This window comes from Panicum virgatum, chromosome 5N, assembly GCF_016808335.1.
Source record: "Panicum virgatum strain AP13 chromosome 5N, P.virgatum_v5, whole genome shotgun sequence".
NCBI lineage: Eukaryota > Viridiplantae > Streptophyta > Magnoliopsida > Poales > Poaceae > Panicum > Panicum virgatum.
In genome coordinates, this window is record NC_053149.1 from 57,991,645 (window position 1) to 58,005,743 (window position 14,099).

Below are 14,099 nucleotides of genomic sequence, written 5' to 3' on the forward strand. Positions count from 1 at the left end.
TGTGTATATGCCAAGAAAAAAAACAATAAAGTTCTTCTTTTTTGGGATCCTGAGACCCTAGTCGGATTCGACCTTTTCTGTGTGGAAAACTTATTACCATATTGTTCTTTATACTGAAATTGTTTGTGTCCCGGGGCGGCTGCCCGTTCACTACTCCGGAGTCTCCCAGCGCGAGGAGTTGATGAGGGCGTAAGGTTCCCGGAGGGCAACTGATCCCGGGGTCCGGAGACCAAGCAGGGAGTCGGAGTTGGCCAAGAAGAGCCTGTGAGCCCCGCAAGCAGCATGCCGACCCGGCCGAGAGTGTCCTTCTTTCATGATGCTAGGCGTCTCACATGCCAAGACACAATTTTTTTTGAATTTGCTGGAAATTCAAAACATGTTTATCATAGCTGGGAACCAAAGTGGTACCTAGGTAGGAGGGAGCCCCCGGGCCAAGCTTCTCGAGGTGGCCTCGAGTTGTTTGGTCCTTATGCCGGAGTGTAGAGCTTTTCACTTCCGTTGGTGCCTGATGATGGTAGGAGATGTACCATTACTGTTTTGCCTGTCCGAGCTTATGTCCTGCGCATGGGTATACGCCAAAAAAAGTAATAAAGTTTTTCCTTTCTTGGGATCGTGAGATCCCGGTCGGCTTCGACCTTTCTTGTTTGTGGAAAACTTTATTCATGGAAATTTGTTCTTTATGCGAAAAGATTCTATGTTTCGGGGTGGTTTGCTTGTATCACTACTCCGGAGCTTCTCAGTGCGAGGAGTTGGTGGGGGTGTAGGGTTCCCAACAGGCAACTGATCCCAGAGTCCGGAGACCAAGCAAGGAGTCGAAGTTGGCCGGGAAGAGCCTGTGGGCCTCGCGACCAGCGTGCCGACCTGGCCGAGGCTGTCCTTTTTCATGATACTGGGCGCCCCACACACCGAGGCACATAAAGTTTTTGAATTTGCAAGGAATTCAAAACATGTTTATGAAGCAAACCGATACATAGGTAGGAAGGAGCCCCTGGGCCAAGCCTCTCGAGGTTGCCTTTGGTTGCTTGGTGTAACACCCTAATTCAAATTTTCAGCTTGAATAATAAATTTAATTGGTTTTAATTAAATTTCTAAGGTTTTTGGTGATTAGACTTGCATTTAATCTAATTTTTGGTTCCTAAATTAATTAAAATTTTCCTAGATTAAAACTTTGTTGCTGCATTCATGCTGGTGCATAATTTTTATTTGATTGAGTGTTAGGGTTGAATTCAAATTTGAATTTGAATTCAAATTAGTTGAGTGTGGTTTGAAAAGAAAAGAAGAAAGAAGAAAGGAACCCAAAACCCCAACCTGGCCCAGCCCAAACCGCCCTGGAAACCCAAACCAAATCTCGCCAGCTGGCCCAGCCCTCTCCCTACTCTCCCGCGTCTGGCCCGTGACACCATCTCCCGCTCAGCCCGCTACCGCCCCAGCCCAGTAGCGGCCCAGCCTCCTTTTCCCCTCCTCCCGCACCAACCCCGCTAGCCCCGCTACCTCAGCTCGCGCGCGACGCCTCGCACGGACCCGCTGCCAGCAGAGCACGCCCCCCGCTTCACCGCGCGCGCGGCCTGCCCCGCCGCTCCCCGGCCTGCCCCGCGCCACGCGGCCCGGTCCGCTCGGCGCTACCTCTCCGCTCACGGTTCCGCGCTCACCACTTCGCTTCCCAGCCGGGCCCGCATCCCGCTCGCCCTCTCTCTCCCGCGTTCGACTCGGCCCAGCCCTCCTAGCGTCCGCGCGTCGTCACCCCGTCCCACCCTGCGGCCCAGCACTCCACCGCGCCCGGACCGCTCCAGCTAACGCCCAAGCCCACACGCGCTTCTTTCTTCCGCGACGCTGACAAGACGGGCCCGCCCGACAGGCACTCCAACCGCACGCGCGCTCTGCCCGCTCTCGCCTGCGTTCGCTCGCGCCTGTTGCCCCGTCCTGTGTCTGACAGCGCGGCCCCGCTCGTCAGTTCCGCCTTCCCCGCTGCGCCACGCAACTCCGGCCGGGATTCTCGGCCGTGACCTCCGCGCTCGGCACGCTTGCCCAAGTTCGACCCCCGCCGCCTTCTTAACTCGCCCCGCACCTCCCTGGGCTCCGCACTCCCCATCCACCCCGCCGCCACCCCGAAACCCTGGCCACCGCGCCACATCTTGCTCCGCCATCGCCCCGACGAGCAGAGGTGCTCCGCCGCCTCAATTCCCCACCGCCCGTGTCACTCCGGCTGCGCTGCCCAGTCCTCCAGCACCGCCCGAGGTCGCTGCATCCGACCATCGGGTCCAGAAGCCCCGAGGTGTCCTTCTCCGTCGCCTCCGCGATTTGCCTCCGCCTCGGCGTCGCACGACCTCACCGGTGGCCTCTCTGCGCGGCATCACCGGCCAATTCTAGCCGTGGTAAGATACCTCTCGTGACCCTCTTCCTTTTGGGCAAGTTCTCGGAGCCGGTAGCCGCTCCCGCAGTTAGAACGCCCCACGCCGGCGAGTGTAGCCGCACGGATCCGCCGCCGCGGTTGGAATCGCCGCTCCGAGCCCCGTCAACCCTCTACTTAGATACAGGTGGACCACGCGTGCCTCGTAGATCGTCGCAGACCCAAAAACGGGTCGATTTGACCCCCGGACGGCCACGTTTGGCCAGGTCCGGCGAGCTCCCGCGCAGCGCCGCCACGGAGCTTGGTCTCCGGCGGTCAGCGCCGCCACCCCCCACGCCCGATGGCCCTAGGCCGTTAGATCTAAAATGAACGCAGGAGATTAGAACCCCCATCGATCGGATCTGGGCCGTCAGATCGCGATCCAGCGGACCTGAATCAAAGATACCGTTTCGGCTGACAATCTTTCTAAAGAGCCCCTCCTTTTGTTAGAAATCAACCCGCAGTCTACCTCTAGTTAAAAGTATTTGCAGATTAGTCCAGGAATTAGCGCCCAGCCCCCTGAACTCTTTAAATTTTGAACACACGGTCCAGCCCTGGCATTTTTGCGAGTTAGACCCTAGAACTAAGGTTTAATTACATTTAGGCCCTCGGTTTTTGCAGAAAACCCCCTGAAACTTAGTTTTTCTCGCAGATAAGCCCCTAGGACTTGTTTTTAGCCCAGAAAATGTGTTTTAGCTCCGATTTTAGCGTTCTTTATGTCCACGCGATCGTTGTAACGTGTAGAATAGTTCTAGAATAGTTTTGTGCGCTGTTTTCATGTGTTGTTGTACTGTTTCTTAGTTTTTGCCAGTGTTTGCTTGTATGCTTATTTTTTTTTTGTGCATTGTTTTGGCCATGTGTTCGTGAGTAGACGTTGATCCATCTGAGGAGCCCCAGTACCAGTACCCGGAGCAGCCGTCTTCGGAGCACTTTGAGCAGCAGCAGGAGCAGTACGAGGAAGGCAAGTATAACATGAACAACCTATCATCTTTAAATACAATTTCATACTGCATTTTAATACTGTATGCCTTTAAGGATTTCCTAGCCAGTTTATATCCTTTAAATATACCCTTGGGTTGCATTTTGGTTAGTTGTGCTAGGTTGCTGCGCTATAACACACTCTGGTCCTTTTTAATTAATTTGACTAATGGTTTACTTGAACTTAATTCTGAGAGTGGCACTCTGTGTGGCTTGAGTGGCTCACGTCTCGTTAAAATTGGCTTTTGTTAGAAACATGGTTTAGGGGGCCAGCACGGTGCTTAGTGCTTGGTTGGCCACTCTCCATAAGGACCGGTTCATAGAGTGACAACCTGGGACAACAGCGCTACCACAAGACTGGAATGGGACGGTCTTGGCTTACTAATTAGGCCATTTTGGTTCGGGAGTAACTTACCGACGGGGCATGGGGGGTGGTGAGCTTCAATGGTGGCCAGGCTACGAGGCTGGTCTGTGTGTCTTGTACCCCCTCGAGGTGGTTACCATCGTTGCGGAGCCTGATTCCTTAGCGGTTACACCTTGCCAATGTGTCCTTTGTAACGGCCTCGTAGTGAGTTTGCTAGTCATCTCACCTAAGGAAGTGTGATGAACAACTGGCGTAGCTCACGACTTGTGGGTAAAGATGTGCAACCTCTGCAGAGTGTAAAACTGGTATACTAGCCGTGCTCACGGTTATGAGCGGCCCAGATCCTCCTTTTGATTAGTGAAGTTATCTCCTTCCGACGAGGGAGGTGCTTCTCGGGGTTACCTTGGTGGCTTGGTCGTGGTTTGGTTCTCAGTAGTGGTATAATTAATTCTGATTAATTACTATGTAACTGGGTTAATGGTAACTCATCAACTCGTAGTAAATATCTTTAATAAAAATTTGCCAACACTTAAAAGCTAATGCAGTTGAGTCAGCCAACCTTAGAGCCTCATAGTTTGTGTTATACTTGTTGAGTACAAGATGTGTACTCACTCTTGCCTCTTCTCTACTTTTTCCTCTTGGCTACGCTACTGCTGCTCAGTTCCTGCCGACACGAGGGAGTTCGTCCAGCGCTACCAGGACTACGAGGACTTCTAGGTGTTCGTCTCCCAGTCGACGTCCCTGTGGCGCCCTGCTTCAGCTTCGGAGAGCTTTTATCGTATTTTGTACTTCGCTTCCGCTGTATCAGACATTTTGTCACTATTGTAATAAATAACATTCGTATTCGCTTTATTATATCTTTTTACGTGATACGTGCTATGATATACTGTTCATTCTGTTGTATATACGTGTGACTTGATCCTGGCACGTATATGATTGCTCGGTTTATGTTCTTTTATAAACCGGGTGTTACAGAGTGGTATCAGAGCCGTATCGACTGTAGGACGAAGCCTAGATAGAACTGGTCGAGTTTTAGGACTTCTTCTCTCTAATCCTTGCCTGCTGCAACTATTTTACTATTATACCCCTTGACTTCCTTGACTTTTTACCCGTCTTGCCTTGATTTCCCTCTCTGAAGAATAGATTTCGTAGTTTTTGGCCTGAATCAGTTATCTGACCACCATGAGTATTAGCTAGGTGACCCTTTTATAATAATACGATAGCCCGCTCTGCGACGCGTGGTGTTAGTCGAGTCTTTTTGCTAAACTCGGCTAAGTTGTGAAAATTGTCTGCTTGTTATTATGCTACGTGTTTGATTTGGATTTTTGACTGAATTGCATAGTCTAGTAGTTTAAATTTGTTTAAAGAAAATCACTTTTATGTTAAAGTTAACTAATTAATAAAATGAGTTAGATCGTTGGGGGTAAAACCATCCACTCTATCCTCTCTACCTTATCCTGCCTTGGGTTTCTTCTGTCTTACTTGTTGAGAAGAAGGATAGTGCGAAAAGGATGTGATATCCAGGGATCACCGACAAGGACGTCACCGACGAGGACGTCGGTTTCTGTAAGGGGGTAGGGGATGTGACACCCCGGCCTACAACTAGTACAAGGGAAGTTGAGAATCTCTCAGACCAAACCGAAGAGTTATGCTCTAGTTCCTAGTTCCCGGATTTATGTGACATTTATCTGGAGTTATCAGCAGTAATGCCTGAGCAGTGTTATCTAAATAGGATAGAACCTTAAATAATGGAGTTTTTCTCTCTTCCTTGACCTTACCCATCTGTGTTTCCTTTTATCCCAGCTCAGATGTCGGCAGAACAAAAAGACCTTGGAGACAGTGCAATGGGAGATGGTGAGAAAACTTGCCAGTGTTGCCAATTCTATGGTGTTCCTTGTCGTCAAGTTCGTGCGACTGAAGATGAAGCCACAACTAGGGGGAACCAGAGATTGTTCTCCAGTACAAAGAGAAAGAGGTCTCATCAAGGGCAGCTAGCGGAGGATTCCCTTTTCCTTGACGGTCCATCGGTCGGAGAGCTACAGACCATGCCAAAGAGAAAGGATCCTAAGTGCTCTAGAGATACACAGGTCGAGAACCAAGCACTCTATGATTATGTTGATGGGTTGACTATCACTATGAATGTGATCCAGCCACGCGGTCGCAAGGAGTCCAAAGAGCAAGCAGCAGAAATAATGCAAGATGTGAAGATAAGTTCACAGGGAGGTCAACGAAGTCGCGCCATTCACCGCCACCGCATGTGCTACAAATGCGGGCAGAAAGGTCATTATGCTAAAAGTTGTCCAGCACCTCAGGCCCCACGGCAGGCAGGACAGCAGGGGCGCCCAGCCCAACCCAGGGCACCACGACAGGGGAAGGTGAACCACGTGACGGCCAAGTCAGCTGCTGAGGCTCCTAATGTGGTTATTGGTACATTCATGGTCAACTCTTATCCAGCTATGGTGCTTTTCGATACCAGTGCTACCCATTCTTTCATTTCCAAGTCATTTGCCGAGCAGCATCGTATACCAATTTCTTGTATGAGGACAGCTATGATAGTTACTTCACCTGGGGGCCAGATACACACATGCTCTATATGCTCCAGAGTTAGAATTGTTATAAGGAGGGCAGAATTCTGCACTGGTTTGATCGTCATTGATTCCTCAGAGATAGATGTGATTTTGGGCATGGAGACCCTTACCAGATGGGGAGTCCGTATTGATTGTGCTCAGCGGACAGTTCACTTGTCAGCATCTGATGGCCAAGAGATGACAGTCAGTGCTACAGAGCCTTATGGTTTTCTTCATCAGATGGAGGCTAGACCCACGGATGATATTCGCGTAGCTGAATGCCCGGATGTCTTTCCGGAAAACTTATCAGAAGAAGGAAGAGAGGTTGATGAAGACCTATCCTGATCTCTTTGCTAGCCAGCCCAGAATCTCGGGACGAGATTCCTGTAAGGGGGTAGGATTTGTAACACCCTAATTCAAATTTTCAGCTTGAATAATAAATTTAATTGGTTTTAATTAAATTTCTAAGGTTTTTGGTGATTAGACTTGCATTTAATCTAATTTTTGGTTCCTAAATTAATTAAAATTTTCCTAGATTAAAACTTTGTTGCTGCATTCATGCTGGTGCATAATTTTTATTTGATTGAGTGTTAGGGTTGAATTCAAATTTGAATTTGAATTCAAATTAGTTGAGTGTGGTTTGAAAAGAAAAGAAGAAAGAAGAAAGGAACCCAAAACCCCAACCTGGCCCAGCCCAAACCGCCCTGGAAACCCAAACCAAATCTCGCCAGCTGGCCCAGCCCTCTCCCTACTCTCCCGCGTCTGGCCCGTGACACCATCTCCCGCTCAGCCCGCTACCGCCCCAGCCCAGTAGCGGCCCAGCCTCCTTTTCCCCTCCTCCCGCACCAACCCCGCTAGCCCCGCTACCTCAGCTCGCGCGCGACGCCCCGCACGGACCCGCTGCCAGCAGAGCACGCCCCCGCTTCACCGCGCGCGCGGCCTGCCCCGCCGCTCCCCGGCCTGCCCCGCGCCACGCGGCCCGGTCCGCTCGGCGCTACCTCTCCGCTCACGGTTCCGCGCTCACCACTTCGCTTCCCAGCCGGGCCCGCATCCCGCTCGCCCTCTCTCTCCCGCGTTCGACTCGGCCCAGCCCTCCTAGCGTCCGCGCGTCGTCACCCCGTCCCACCCTGCGGCCCAGCACTCCACCGCGCCCGGACCGCTCCAGCTAACGCCCAAGCCCACACGCGCTTCTTTCTTCCGCGACGCTGACAAGACGGGCCCGCCCGACAGGCACTCCAACCGCACGCGCGCTCTGCCCGCTCTCGCCTGCGTTCGCTCGCGCCTGTTGCCCCGTCCTGTGTCTGACAGCGCGGCCCCGCTCGTCAGTTCCGCCTTCCCCGCTGCGCCACGCAACTCCGGCCGGGATTCTCGGCCGTGACCTCCGCGCTCGGCACGCTTGCCCAAGTTCGACCCCCGCCGCCTTCTTAACTCGCCCCGCACCTCCCTGGGCTCCGCACTCCCCATCCACCCCGCCGCCACCCCGAAACCCTGGCCACCGCGCCACATCTTGCTCCGCCATCGCCCCGACGAGCAGAGGTGCTCCGCCGCCTCAATTCCCCACCGCCCGTGTCACTCCGGCTGCGCTGCCCAGTCCTCCAGCACCGCCCGAGGTTGCTGCGTCCGACCATCGGGTCCAGAAGCCCCGAGGTGTCCTTCTCCGTCGCCTCCGCGATTTGCCTCCGCCTCGGCGTCGCACGACCTCACCGGTGGCCTCTCTGCGCGGCATCACCGGCCAATTCTAGCCGTGGTAAGATACCTCTCGTGACCCTCTTCCTTTTGGGCAAGTTCTCGGAGCCGGTAGCCGCTCCCGCAGTTAGAACGCCCCACGCCGGCGAGTGTAGCCGCACGGATCCGCCGCCGCGGTTGGAATCGCCGCTCCGAGCCCCGTCAACCCTCTACTTAGATACAGGTGGACCACGCGTGCCTCGTAGATCGTCGCAGACCCAAAAACGGGTCGATTTGACCCCCGGACGGCCACGTTTGGCCAGGTCCGGCGAGCTCCCGCGCAGCGCCGCCACGGAGCTTGGTCTCCGGCGGTCAGCGCCGCCACCCCCACGCCCGATGGCCCTAGGCCGTTAGATCTAAAATGAACGCAGGAGATTAGAACCCCCATCGATCGGATCTGGGCCGTCAGATCGCGATCCAGCGGACCTGAATCAAAGATACCGTTTCGGCTGACAATCTTTCTAAAGAGCCCCTCCTTTTGTTAGAAATCAACCCGCAGTCTACCTCTAGTTAAAAGTATTTGCAGATTAGTCCAGGAATTAGCGCCCAGCCCCCTGAACTCTTTAAATTTTGAACACGCGGTCCAGCCCTGGCATTTTTGCGAGTTAGACCCTAGAACTAAGGTTTAATTACATTTAGGCCCTCGGTTTTTGCAGAAAACCCCCTGAAACTTAGTTTTTCTCGCAGATAAGCCCCTAGGACTTGTTTTTAGCCCAGAAAATGCGTTTTAGCTCCGATTTTAGCGTTCTTTATGTCCACGCGATCGTTGTAACGTGTAGAATAGTTCTAGAATAGTTTTGTGCGCTGTTTTCATGTGTTGTTGTACTGTTTCTTAGTTTTTGCCAGTGTTTGCTTGTATGCTTATTTTTTTTTGTGCATTGTTTTGGCCATGTGTTCGTGAGTAGACGTTGATCCATCTGAGGAGCCCCAGTACCAGTACCCGGAGCAGCCGTCTTCGGAGCACTTTGAGCAGCAGCAGGAGCAGTACGAGGAAGGCAAGTATAACATGAACAACCTATCATCTTTAAATACAATTTCATACTGCATTTTAATACTGTATGCCTTTAAGGATTTCCTAGCCAGTTTATATCCTTTAAATATACCCTTGGGTTGCATTTTGGTTAGTTGTGCTAGGTTGCTGCGCTATAACACACTCTGGTCCTTTTTAATTAATTTGACTAATGGTTTACTTGAACTTAATTCTGAGAGTGGCACTCTGTGTGGCTTGAGTGGCTCACGTCTCGTTAAAATTGGCTTTTGTTAGAAACATGGTTTAGGGGGCCAGCACGGTGCTTAGTGCTTGGTTGGCCACTCTCCATAAGGACCGGTTCATAGAGTGACAACCTGGGACAACAGCGCTACCACAAGACTGGAATGGGACGGTCTTGGCTTACTAATTAGGCCATTTTGGTTCGGGAGTAACTTACCGACGGGGCATGGGGGGTGGTGAGCTTCAATGGTGGCCAGGCTACGAGGCTGGTCTGTGTGTCTTGTACCCCCTCGAGGTGGTTACCATCGTTGCGGAGCCTGATTCCTTAGCGGTTACACCTTGCCAATGTGTCCTTTGTAACGGCCTCGTAGTGAGTTTGCTAGTCATCTCACCTAAGGAAGTGTGATGAACAACTGGCGTAGCTCACGACTTGTGGGTAAAGATGTGCAACCTCTGCAGAGTGTAAAACTGGTATACTAGCCGTGCTCACGGTTATGAGCGGCCCAGATCCTCCTTTTGATTAGTGAAGTTATCTCCTTCCGACGAGGGAGGTGCTTCTCGGGGTTACCTTGGTGGCTTGGTCGTGGTTTGGTTCTCAGTAGTGGTATAATTAATTCTGATTAATTACTATGTAACTGGGTTAATGGTAACTCATCAACTCGTAGTAAATATCTTTAATAAAAATTTGCCAACACTTAAAAGCTAATGCAGTTGAGTCAGCCAACCTTAGAGCCTCATAGTTTGTGTTATACTTGTTGAGTACAAGATGTGTACTCACTCTTGCCTCTTCTCTACTTTTTCCTCTTGGCTACGCTACTGCTGCTCAGTTCCTGCCGACACGAGGGAGTTCGTCCAGCGCTACCAGGACTACGAGGACTTCTAGGTGTTCGTCTCCCAGTCGACGTCCCTGTGGCGCCCTGCTTCAGCTTCGGAGAGCTTTTATCGTATTTTGTACTTCGCTTCCGCTGTATCAGACATTTTGTCACTATTGTAATAAATAACATTCGTATTCGCTTTATTATATCTTTTTACGTGATACGTGCTATGATATACTGTTCATTCTGTTGTATATACGTGTGACTTGATCCTGGCACGTATATGATTGCTCGGTTTATGTTCTTTTATAAACCGGGTGTTACACTTGGTCCTTATGCCAGAGCATGGAGACTCTTCCCGACCTGCATACAGGACTTATAGGGGTGCTCGGTTTGTTCCCGGCGCTGGGCTCTCGCACCCACCCTTGTCGGTGGCTTTGGGCACGCCGGGCCGGTTTTTCTCCGTCACACGAAAGGGGATTTTCTTTCCCATGCGGGTGGGAATTTTGTTCATCCCTTCGCGTGATTGGAATTGGCGCCGTGCCGAGTTCCCGAAAAGGAGGGGCGCGGTAGCATGCTGTGCTGCATCACCGTCACGGAGTGATGCATAGGTTACTGAAGACTTCCGACAGATCCCGCGGGGAGGGCACCTGCCACTCCTCCTCCTCGATGTTACCAACGTATGTGTTCGGGAAGCCACCTTCACCTGTCGCCAAAGATAGCCGACTGCCGGCAAGACGAAGGGATCCAGTCTGGCAAAGTTAGTGTCGGAGTCGAAGGGAGTCGAAGGGGGACTCGTCCGCAGACCCTAGAGTGAAGGTGACCGAAGACCGTCGAATGGACGGAGTTCTCGACGAAGACGGAAAGCGAAGCAAAGCAATTTCTTCGGACCTCCCTTCGGTGGAGTCAGATAAAGCTGTCGAAGGCTCCAGCGACAAAGGGGCGCGAAGCGAAGCGGGCCCACTGTCAGGAAATTGTACGGAGTGTTGAGTCCAGCTGTAATCTACTACACATTGTCGGTTTTGTAACATTACTAGATTACCCCTAGAATATTCTTAGATGCTGGCAGTTAAGGGACATTTAGGGGCTTTTAGGTCAATGAGTAGGTGAGCCGTTGGGCTATAAATACCCCCTGTAACTATGTGATGGGACATTGAATACAAAGCAGTTACACCAATGCGTTAATTTTCATGCTGTTACCAGTGGCGGAGCCACCCCTAGGGCAAGCCTAGGCAGCCGCCCTAGGTCCTTCTAGGCGAGGTCCAGAGCATACTGTTAACAGCAAAGGTAGCGGGGAACAAAAAGTAGGATGGATTTGAGGAACATAGAAAGAACAGGGGAGAACAAAGAATTAGCTTTCAGAGGACAGATTACTTGAGTAAGGAGTAAGAGTTCATACAAGTTGTTCGATACCCTTCCTCCTCGTATGCACTTAGTATTTTAATCAGCGACTCTCTTGCATTTATATGGGCTGGGCTTGATACGTGCGCGCATGCACATCCAGCAAACCCATCCGCTGCCACCAAAAATAACACTAGGCTTTCTGGTGCGGCGGCCTATAGTAGTAGATGCTTTCTCCAGTTCATGAATGCTGACAATATCCCCCATTCTCAACTTCGGTCGGGGCTCATGATGGTGCGATGGCGCCCCCTCCCCCGAACTAGAGGACGACTGTCCTCTACTGCCGAGAGTCGCGAGACTCAGATTGGGCCATTGGAGCACTGGGCCAGAGGACTTCGTGATCTCGTGGGCCGTCTAGTCGAGTGGGCTGCAACCTCTTAAGAGGTTCAGCCTAGCCTCAGCCCAACGCTCCGTCTTTGGCAGTTCACCATCCACCCCCCTCCGCCTGCAGTCCTGCTCAGGCACTCACGCCGACGCGTTGCTATCATTGCGCGATGGCACTCCGCGTCCGTTCGACCTGCAACCCTGCCTCGACACTCGCCAGTCGCGTCAGCGGATCCCGTGCACCACTGCCATGGGCGCCTGCAGCCGGGCAGCAATCCTCGGTACCTCATTTTGGCTGTGCAAAATTTTTAATGTAGAACTCTGCCCTATGTCATTTCTTGGGCTGGCTTCGCCACTGGCTGTTACATTGGTTGACACTTGTTTCTCGAGGCTTCGCCCTCATCGAACCGGGCTATTGTAATATGATCTCTTCGCCCCGAAGGATATCTTTCACCAACAGTTTTGGTGCCCACACGCGGTTCGTTCCGAAGCGAACACATGGCAGCAAAGAAGAAACCCAACCCCGGCACTTCGGAGGAGGCCAACGCATTGATTGAAGCCCGGCCTTCGACGAACAACGCCCTCATCACGACGAACAATGGCAACAACAACAATGAAGAAGACCACAGCGAAGACATCTCGGTCGAAGACCTCGCCGAAGGAGAGTTCGAGGTCGACCTCCTCGACTTGGGCATTACCACCGAAGACGTATGGGCCATGAAGAGAATCAACGCACGCCTCTCCGAGCATATGCGTCACGCGCAGCAAGCAACCCAGGCTGGCACATCGAATGCACCAATAACAATAAGATCGAAGGGCAAGGAGCGGGAACTGACCACGCATGAGCTGGAAGAGCAACTCAACAAGCTCAGAGAAGAAGAGCTTCACTGCAAGGCCATGCGGCAAACCATCTGTGATCATCTGGCGATGATGCAGCAGAATCAACCACCTCGCCAGGCCCCGAAGCCTGTGCCGCAGGCACCTCAGCCCCAAAGGCTTCGCCAACAACCCATTCTCATCGAGGAAGAGCTGTACTCTGACAAAGAGGAAGGCGAGTATGTAATTCCACATCAGCATGGACCACAACAAGGCCTTGGCACTCCTATTTTGGCAGAATTCGAAGAGCTCCAGTGGCCTCCACGCTTCAACCCAGCTATCCTCCCGCAATATGACGGAGACTCCTACCCAAAAGAATTCCTTCTCAATTACGAAGCAGCCATCGAAGCAACCGGAGGCGGTCCAGCCTGCAAGGTCAAAGCATTCATTCTTTCATTGAAGGACCTCGCTCAACATTGGTACTCCAACCTCCCAAGCGGCCACATCCACACTTGGGATCAGCTGCGAGCGGAGCTTACCGCAGCGTTCCGAGCGCCGAAGTTCGACGAAGTCAACTCATGTGACTTCCACAACTTGAAGCAAGCAGGATCTACTCTGCAAGAGTACCTACACCGCCTCGTCAGGCTCCCCGCAAGGGCTCCGGACGTAGTGGAGAAGACCATCATCGAAGATGCCATCGCGGGCTTAAGCCTCGGCCCATGCGGGGAATACCTCGAGCGCCACAAGCCGAAGACCCTTAACAGGCTCTTCGAGATTATGCAAGAATATTGCATTTCTGACAAGGGTATGCGCCGAAGAATCGAAGAGATGAATGAGAAGAGGTCGTTGCTGGGTATTTTAACGACTGCGAATAAATTCGCAAGCGGATGGATACCGTTGTAGCTTTCACCCGTGAGTATTCAAGGGTTATTATATCCACAGGGAACGTGTGTGTACAAACTTCTACAGAGTCGGTCCAAGGACACACCAAGATAAGTGGCGAGGATAGAGAGGATTACTGAGGTAGTACTAAAGATGAGTTAAGGTCGATCTCTCAGGCTAGATACTCGCTTCGGGCACCGGTTTACCCCTGAAATGGTCAGGAGACTCCGGCCAATGGCTCTACGCTATATCCGAACATGGAGGGCTACTAAGGACCAACAGGGTTGTCACCACCTGTGGACTACCTCACAGACCGTGGGATATAAGGCAAACGAAGGTAACCCTTAGCATAGACACTACGTCTAAACCACTGATTACTACCACAGTCTAACTACGTTTGGTACCCCGTAGCAAACTACGACACTCTGTACAAATACAGAGCAACAAATCCGCGAGTAAGAGAATTGATCTCACTCAAAGATAAGTACTATGTAAGAACAGAGAATCACAAATACCAACTTACTTTACTAGAAAGAAGCCGATATCTGTAGAGGTACAGCTTGGAGAAGAACACCGACAGGCCCGGCGCTTCCCCAAACTACTCCTCGCTCTCCTCTTTTATTCTAGCACT